Here is an 8454-nt window from a genome sequence, read left to right as displayed (position 1 = left end):
CGTGTCGAACGATATGTTGGAACAACTAACGGCTCCTTTTCCTGGTTCCATAGTCGTCGTGGTACCCGCGTCGTCAGCCATATCTATGTCCACCATGTTTAGCCGATACGTTTGCTGCAGCTTCTGCTTCCGCCTCAGCGTTCGCCGCTCTCAGCCGCCGCTGTTGTTGCTGCCGTTCTGCCATTCAACCACTACCTGCGAATCTTTCGATGATCGGCCGAACGACCCATCGCTGTGCGACCGATAAATCCTCCGGATTAGGGAGAAACGCCGCCGCTCTCTGCCGCCGTCGAACGGAAAAACGTACATTGTAACGAACGAACGAACGAACGAACGAATTAACGAACGAGCGAACAAACAAACAAAAATAGCCGCGGGGGATGCACTATGTAGATCCTGATCCCCTTGTAACCATACGTACGTTGTTCGATGCTCTCCCGTCCTGGAAGTCGCCGCAGCAAACAGGAGGATGAGCAGCAGCAGGCGCCGCCGCCGTAACCGCCGCCTGCCTGCCGCCTCCTACTCCTGTCAGCGTCCGATCTCACAGCCGTGTGAACGTTCGCTGACACCCGATTTCTTTCCGTCTGGCAAAACCTTGGACGTCCCGCTCGCGGTACACGTGCTGCAGCGACTTCTCGTCCGACAACGCATAAGCGTCGACGTCTGCCGCCGCATCTTCTGATACGTGGACGGTGATAGCGCTAGTCCCTTCTTGCGCCACCTCCACCTTTGTTAGCGCCAAAGAAGATCGATCGAGCAGTCGTGGTCGCAGTCGATTAACCCGTTTTCACCGTCCGCAGTTCCCAAGCCGCCGATCAAGTCGTTGCTCTTCTTGTTCGTTCTTCCCATACCGTCGATTTGCACGGCTGCCGGATGAGCCATCCTCTGTCCGGCGAAGCGCTCACGTCAGTGATCGATACTTGCACCGACAGTCCTCCCGCTCGCGACTCGGTGCTCGAATCGGACTCGTTCGTTTTTATCTCGATGCGATTGTGAAAAGGGGGACCGGTCGTCAATGTCGTGTGTGTCGACGATGTTGTTCGCCCGGTCCGCCGCGTTGTTGTCGTTTTTTTTTTTTTTTTTTTCCCCTAACGTTCGCCGTCGCACGGACGAAAGGGTGAGAAAAAAAAAAAGCTCGAAAAAGCCGCCCAAAAAAATCGGACCGAGGAGCCGCTTGCGAGAACGCGCCATGTGCACGTTGTCTCTCCTCGGTTTTCCGAGCACGAACACGACGCCGGTCGGTCGGTCGGTCGACGAAGGCGACGACGAAGGTGACGGGAAAATTTACGCCGCCGCTGCCCTGGTCCAGCTCCTCCCCGATGACGGCTGTGATGTTGACGTTGACGTTGGCGACGACGACGACGACGACGGAGACGACGACGACGACGAGACGGCATCGATGGCGACCACGATGACGACGACCTCGACGAGTTCAGTCTGCACCTTGACCTCCGATGTCCGTGTGCACTGCCGTCGTGCTGTTTGTCGTTTGTCGTATGTATCGCTGTCAAGGGTGCCGTTGTCGTTGTTGTTGTCGACGTTGTTGCTTGCTCTCTCGTCTCGGTCGGTTGGTACGTTGATGACGACGACGACGACGAAGACGACGACGACGACGACGAGACGGCATCGATGGCGACCACGATGACGACGACCTCGACGATTCCAGTCTGCACCTTGACCTCCGATGTCCGTGTGCACTGCCGTCGTGCTGTTTGTCGTTTGTCGTATGTATCGCTGTCAAGGGTGCCGTTGTCGATGTTGTTGTTGTCGACGCTGTCGTCTGTTCTCTCTTCTCGGCCGGCTGTGACGTGGACGTTGACGACGACGACGACGAGACGGAATCGATGGCGACCACGATGACGACGACCTCGGCGAGTTCAGTCTGCACCTTGACCCTCGATGTCCGTGTGCACTGCCGTCGTGCTGCTTGTCGTTTGTCGTATGTATCGCTGTCAAGGGTGCCGTTGTCGTTGTTGTTGTCGACGTTGGTCGCTTTCGTTCTTTGAGTCTCGGTCTCGGTCCAAGTCAGGGGAGAAACAAAAAAGAGGCCATCAGCGCGGGCAGCGCGCTTCTACTGACGGCGAACCTCCTCGAAAAACAAATAAACACGTGCCCGTCGTTGTAGTTGTCTGTCTTATGTCGGTCGGTCGGTCGGTCGGTCTGTCGTTCTGTCGAAACAAAGTCCCAAATTCCAACGATACCTGGTTGATCCTGCAGTAGTCATATGCTTGTCTCAAAGCTTAAGCCATGCAAGTGTAAGTTCACGCCACGCATTAGAACGGGCGAAACCGCGAATGGCTCAGGAACCGGACCTAATCCTCGGGACCGTATTCCTCCTCGGAGGCGATGGATAACTGTGGCAATTCTAGAGCTAATACATGTGACACAGGCCGCGATCGGTCGGCGCGCCGTCGTCGCCACGCCTCGCGCGCTGGCACCCGCGTCGGCCGTTCCGGGTCGCGGCGCTACATATTAGACTGAGACCGATGCGCGTCATTCCGTCCTCCCGTCGTCGGCGTTCCCGCTCGCGGGTCCGTTCGGTGGCGGGGCTCATAGGGCGGCGCGCTCCGCTTTGGTGACTCTGGATAACTCACTGGTCGATCGCACGAGCTTTCACGCCCGGCGACGGGTCTCTCGAGGGTCCGCCCTATCAACTGTCGACGGTCGGTTAAGTGCCTACCGTGGTTACTACGGGTAACGGGGAATCGGGGTTCGATTCCGGAGAGGGAGCATGCGAAACGGCTACCACATCCAAGGAAGGCAGCAGGCGCGCAAATTACCCACTCCCGGCACGGGGAGGTAGTGACGAAAAATAACGACGCGGGACTCTGTCGAGGCCCCGCGATCGGAATGAGTACACTTCAAATCCGTTAACGAGGACCAACCGGAGGGCAAGTCTGGTGCCAGCAGCCGCGGTAATTCCAGCTCCGGTAGCGTATATTAAAGTTGTTGCGGTTAAAAAGCTCGTAGTCCGAACTCGGGTTCGTGGTCGCGCAAGCGGCCCCGGGGCGGCGGCGCCATCGTCCGTCGTTGACTTTGGTCGTCCGTTCGCATTCCCGGCCCTTTCCGCCGGTGTCAACCGCTAGCATACCCGCCACGCGGTCCTGCCGGCGAGGTGGACGAGGAGGTCGTGATCGGGATCCGGGAAAAAAAAAAACAAGTGGTCGTCGGTTCGGTTCCGGGAGTAGTCTAACGGGGGGGTGCTACGTGTGTGTGTTTGGGTGTGTTCATTCGCATCCCCGCACTCTGACCCCCGCGCTTCTCTCCCTCTCCCTTTCCGCGCGTTCCTCTTTTTTTTTGAACCCCCCGGTCCGCTCCGAGTCCCTGCTTCGTGTCTTGTCTGCGCGCGTGTTGCGGTCGGCGGTTTCTCCTCCAAGGGTGCTCTTAACCGAGTGTCCGCGGCGGCCGGTACGTTCACTTTGAAAAAATTAGAGTGCTCAGAGCGGGCTGTTCAAGCTTGCATACGATAAGCATGGAATGATGGAAGAGGGCCTCGTCTACGTCTGTCGGTCTCCGTCTACGGCGAGGCAATGATCGAAGGGAGCGGTCGGGGCCACTCGTATTGCGACGTTAGAGGTGAAATTCTTGGATCGTCGCAAGACGAACTGCAGCGATGGCGTGTGGCAAGCACGTTTTCCTCGATCAAGAGCGAAAGTCGGAGGTTCGAAGACGATCAGATACCGTCGTAGTTCCGACCGTAAACGATGCCGACCGGCGATCCGCCGGCGTTCGCTTCCATGACCCGGCGGGTAGCCTGCGGGAAACCAGAGTTCGGTTCCGGGGGGAGTATGGTTGCAAAGCTGAAACTTAAAGGAATTGACGGAAGGGCACCACCAGGAGTGGAGCCTGCGGCTTAATTTGACTCAACACGGGAAAACTCACCCGGTCCGGACACCGGTAGGATTGACAGATCGATAGCTCTTTCTCGATTCGGTGGGTGGTGGTGCATGGCCGTTCTTAGTTGGTGGAGCGATCCGTCTGGTTGATTCCGATAACGAACGAGACTCCGGCCTGCTAACTAGTGCGCCGATGTCAGTGATTTTTACGGCGGGCTCGGCGTCCTCCGTGGCGCTCGGGTCCGGGTCGGTTTTCTCACGCACTTCTTAGAGGGACGGGTGGCAGAAAGCCACACGAGGCGGAGCGATAACAGGTCTGTGATGCCCTTAGATGTCCGGGGCCGCACGCGCGCTACACTGGAGGTATCAGCGGGGACTTCGCCCCGGCCCGAGAGGGTTGGGAAACCTCTGAACCACCTCCCGTGATAGGGATCGGGGCCTGTAACCAACCCCGTGAACGAGGAATTCCCGGTAGGCGCGGGTCAACAGCCCGCGTCGATCACGTCCCTGCCCTTTGTACACACCGCCCGTCGCTACTACCGATCGAACGGTCCGGTGAGGTCCTCGGATCTGGCCGACGACGCCGCCGGGCAGTGCGCGACGTGTCCGTCACGACACTCGTGCATCTACGCCTCGGCGTTCGATGCCTGGAGAAGACGACCGAACCCGATCGTTTAGAGGAAGTAAAAGTCGTAACAAGGTTTCCGTAGGTGAACCTGCGGAAGGATCATTACCGTTTTCCCGTTCGAGACTGGTTTGTTGTTTTCCGGCCTACCTCCTCTGTCTGTCGGCGTCAACGCCTCGAATGCGCGCAAACAAACCTATAAAAGGCGGAGCGAGAGATAGATTTGTGGTGACGCGGAGGTTTTTAAAGCCCCAGCTCTTCTTGCTTGCTTCCGCGTCTTACCACCTGTTTGTTTTTTCGCCCACCGCAAGTGATGGCCGCTTCTTCTTTGCCTTGTCGCCGCTTTATCGTTTTTTGTTTTTTTTGCAGCCGCTGTGCCACCGCCGCTAGCTAAAAACAAACTACTCGCGACATTGCAATGCCGTCACGCCTCCTCGCACAGACCTCCTCGCACACTACTAAATCTATATAAACAAAAACTAATATAAAAAACCCAAGTGCTGAACCCTGGACGGGGGATCACTCGGCTCGTCCGTCGATGAAGAGCGCGGCCAGCCGCGAGAACTGATGCGAATTGCAGGACTCAGTGAACATCGACACCTCGAACGCACATTGCGGCCCCGAGATCCCTTGTCTCGGGGCCACGTCCGGTCGAGAGGCGGAACGTTACATGTCTTTCTCCGTTAACGAAACGACATCTTGCCGTCCCCGTGCCCGCCCGGTCCTCGGCACGGTGGTAACCGGGACGTCGCAGGAGCGAGTGACGAGGGGGAAGAAAAATAAAAAAAGAATTGACTCCTTTCAATGTCTTTTTTTTTTTAAAACCCTCTCCGGCCTCCTCCTTCGTCTCCCGCTGGCAGACCGCGGAGTCTTTTCCCTTTTCGACCGCGTGAAGAAACACTGTGGAGGAGGAGCAGGAGGAGTCTGTCCGAAAGCAGCCGAAGGGAGAACAAAACAAAAAAAAAGCACCGACCTAACCGACTGCCGACGTAAGCGCCGCCTGCTCGTCTCGCTCTCTGCCTCATGAAGGTGTCTCTCAGCGACGCCTCGAGCAGCGCGACGAGCACGGCCGTCGCACCGTAAAAAGGTGGCCGCGTCGTAGGCAACGTCGGATGGGGAGGACCCACGCTTTTTTTTTTAATTGTTGGCTTCTTCATTTTCGGTCGGACGGGCGCTATATCGGCCAGCCGTCGTCACACGGAGGGTACCGATCGAGATTCCTCTCCTCCAAACACCACACTCTACTAAAAACCGCCGCCCTCGGCTCGGACGAGACGACCCGCTGAACTTAAGCATATCGCTAAGCGGAGGAAAAGAAACCAACCGGGATTCCCTTAGTAACGGCGAGTGAACCGGGAGAAGCCCAACGCCGAATCCCGTCGCAAGTTAAAGGCTTCGGGACGTGTGGCGCATGGGTCGAAGGCAGCCGTTCGTTTTCGTCTCGCATAGTTCGGAGTTCCCTCGATCGGGGCCGCCCGCGGCGGGTGCCAGGCCCATTCGGTGCGGACGGCGAGCGACGGCCTTCGATCCGAGAGTCGGGTTGCTTGGGAACGCAGCCCAAATCGGGTGGTAAGCTCCATCCAAGGCTAAATACCGGGACGAGTCCGATAGTCGACAAGTACCGTGAGGGAAAGTTGAAAAGAACTTTGGAGAGAGAGTTCAAGAGAACGTGAAACCGCCCAGGGGTAAACGGGTGGGACCGCTCACCGCGATCGCGGGGGGACTCAGTCCGGTGCTGCCTAGGCTCGAGCCCAAACTCGATGTGTGTTCTTGAAAGAGAGGCCGTCGCGGCACAGGTCGTCGTTCGTCGTGTCCGCGGGGAACTCGTTCTCCGCGGGCCAGCTTTTGTGCCCGCGTCGCCGACGAAGGAGACGGGCCGCGTGGATAGCGGGAAGGGAAACGTGGTGACGACCGCGGCGTCGGTAGGTGGCTGCGTCGGTTGGCTGCGACGGAGGGGACTCGTCCTCTCGATCGCTGCTGCCGCCGGGCCCTAACCCGCCGCATCCGTCGCCGCCGCTTCTTCTTTCCTCCTGCTCCCTCCGCGCGCGACTCCGCTGCACCCGTCCCCTTCTCATCGCTCGGCGTAATCATGGCGCGGGCGCTTCGGCGCGACCTCCGCGCGGCCGGCACCGGACGCACTTCCCCTCCGGTCCGTCGTCGCGACCCGTTCCCGGCGTGCAGGTCGAACACGCGGGTTTTTTTCCGTAGGCGGCAGGCGTTTCATCACCCTGAAAACCCCCGTCTTCCCACCTTGTGAAGTCGGGGGCCACCGGCCGTCGGGCCCGCGAACGTAACTGCCCCTTTCTGCCGGGAACGGAGGAAATCTGACACGATCCGTTACACGTGGCGAGCCGGTCCGTTTTGATCCCGCCGGAAGTCGCGTGCGGGCGACGCACTCTGTGTGTCGCTCCTTAGGCGCCCCACCGTCTCGGGCGCGTGCGCGATGAGAGGCGGGATAGGACTGGCGCGGCCTCGCCGTCACGCACCTCGCCGACGTTTCGGGTTCTTGTCGGGGGCAACCCCGCCCGCGCCCGTTTCCGTTTCCGGAGAGGTCGCTCGGCGACGCTTTTTTACTCGAGCCGCCCGCCACCCCGGGTCAGCGACGTGCATCGGCAACCCACCCGACCCGTCTTGAAACACGGACCGAGGAGTCCTGGCCGTTCGCGAGTCGTAGGGGCCACCTCTGACTAACCCCGAAGGCGAAGCGAAAGCGAGAGAGCGTGTAGGAGGGCGTCGATCGGGAGAGGTGTCGTGGCAAAGTCGTCCGGGGGTCGTCGGGGGGTGTCGTCGGTCTCGTGCCGTCGTCTTCTCCTCGCCTCACCCGCCTCCGAGCCGTGCCCGATCCCGCCGGCGCGGCGTTTTCGGCCTTCCGCCGTCGCTGCTGCGGTGCCCGCAACTTTTCCTTTTTTCTCTCTTCCCGAGAGAGATAGGAGAGGGAAGGCTCGTGGCTGACGTGCGGTTGTTTTTCCCTCCTCCCCGAGAGGGGACCGGCGCATCTTCCAAAAAGGGGAATTGCCGGGCGCCAGCTTCCATATCCTCCTTCCGCCCATCGGTGAGATCCCGCGGCTTGAACTAGTCCTATTTTGTCGTCGAGTTTAGGCGCTGCGCGCGGGCGCATCACCCCCGGGTCGGTTTCCCCTTTTTCCGAGTACGACTCGGCCGACTCTGGCGTAGCGAGCGACCAGGGACCCGAAAGATGGCGATCCACGCCCGGTCGGGATGAAGCCAGAGGAAACTCTGGTGGAAGTCCGAAGCGCCTCTGACGTGCAAATCGATCGTCGGAACCGGGTGTAGGGGCGAAAGACCAATCGAGCCGTCTAGTAGCTGGTTCCCTCCGAAGTTTCCCTCAGGATAGCTGGCGCTCGATCGTCGCAATTCCATCCGGTAAAGCGAACGATTGGAGGCCCCGGGGCCGTTCACGGCCTCGACCTACTCTCGAACTCGGAACGGGTGGAACGGGCCGACTCTCCCGAACGACGGAGCCGACCCATCCGGCCGCCGCCGCCAGCACGCTTCGCTGGGCGGTTGGTCACCTCGAATGCGAGTGCCAAGTGGGCCACTTTTGGTAAGCAGAACTGGCGCTGTGGGATGAACCAAACGTCCGGCTAAGGTGCCTAACGCGACGCCCATGAGATCCCCGAAAGGGTGTCGGTCGATATAGACAGCAGGACGGTGGCCACGGAAGTCGGAATCCGCTAAGGAGTGTGTAACAACTCACCTGCCGAATCGACCGGCCCCGAAAATGGATGGCGCTGGAGCGACGGACCGATGCCGGACCGTCGCGGCGAGGAGCGATGAACTTTCGCGCCGAAACGATGCCGCGACGAGTAGGAGGGCGCCGCGGCGAGCACGGAAGCCTAGGGCGCGAGCCCGGGTGGAGCCGACCGCGGGTGCAGATCTCGGTGGTAGTAGCAAATATTCGAACGAGACCTTCGAAGACCGAAGTGGAGAAGGGTTCCGTGCCAACGGCGGTCGAGCACGGGTCAGTCGGTC

At 59.7% G+C, this 8454-nt stretch overlaps 1 non-coding gene and 2 pseudogenes across 1 annotated transcript; all 3 read left to right on the top strand.

The window, feature by feature from the left end:
* Nucleotides 1–2198: 2198 nt before the first annotated feature.
* Nucleotides 2199–4569, top strand: LOC145275074 (small subunit ribosomal RNA; annotated as a pseudogene).
* A 395-nt stretch (nucleotides 4570–4964) lies between these two features.
* LOC145275068 (5.8S ribosomal RNA) lies at nucleotides 4965–5122 on the top strand. The gene has a single exon (XR_013867042.1). It is a non-coding gene; the product is annotated as a 5.8S ribosomal RNA (ribosomal RNA).
* Nucleotides 5123–5716: 594 nt separating this feature from the next.
* LOC145275069 (large subunit ribosomal RNA) overlaps nucleotides 5717–8454 on the top strand; it is a 5213-nt pseudogene continuing 2475 nt past the window's right edge.

This window comes from Euprymna scolopes, unplaced genomic scaffold (genome assembly GCF_053919585.1).
Source record: "Euprymna scolopes isolate OS-2025 unplaced genomic scaffold, ASM5391958v1 sca570, whole genome shotgun sequence".
NCBI lineage: Eukaryota > Metazoa > Mollusca > Cephalopoda > Sepiida > Sepiolidae > Euprymna > Euprymna scolopes.
The sequence above is the reverse complement of the archived record's forward strand: the minus strand, read 5'-3'. Positions and strand labels throughout refer to the sequence as shown.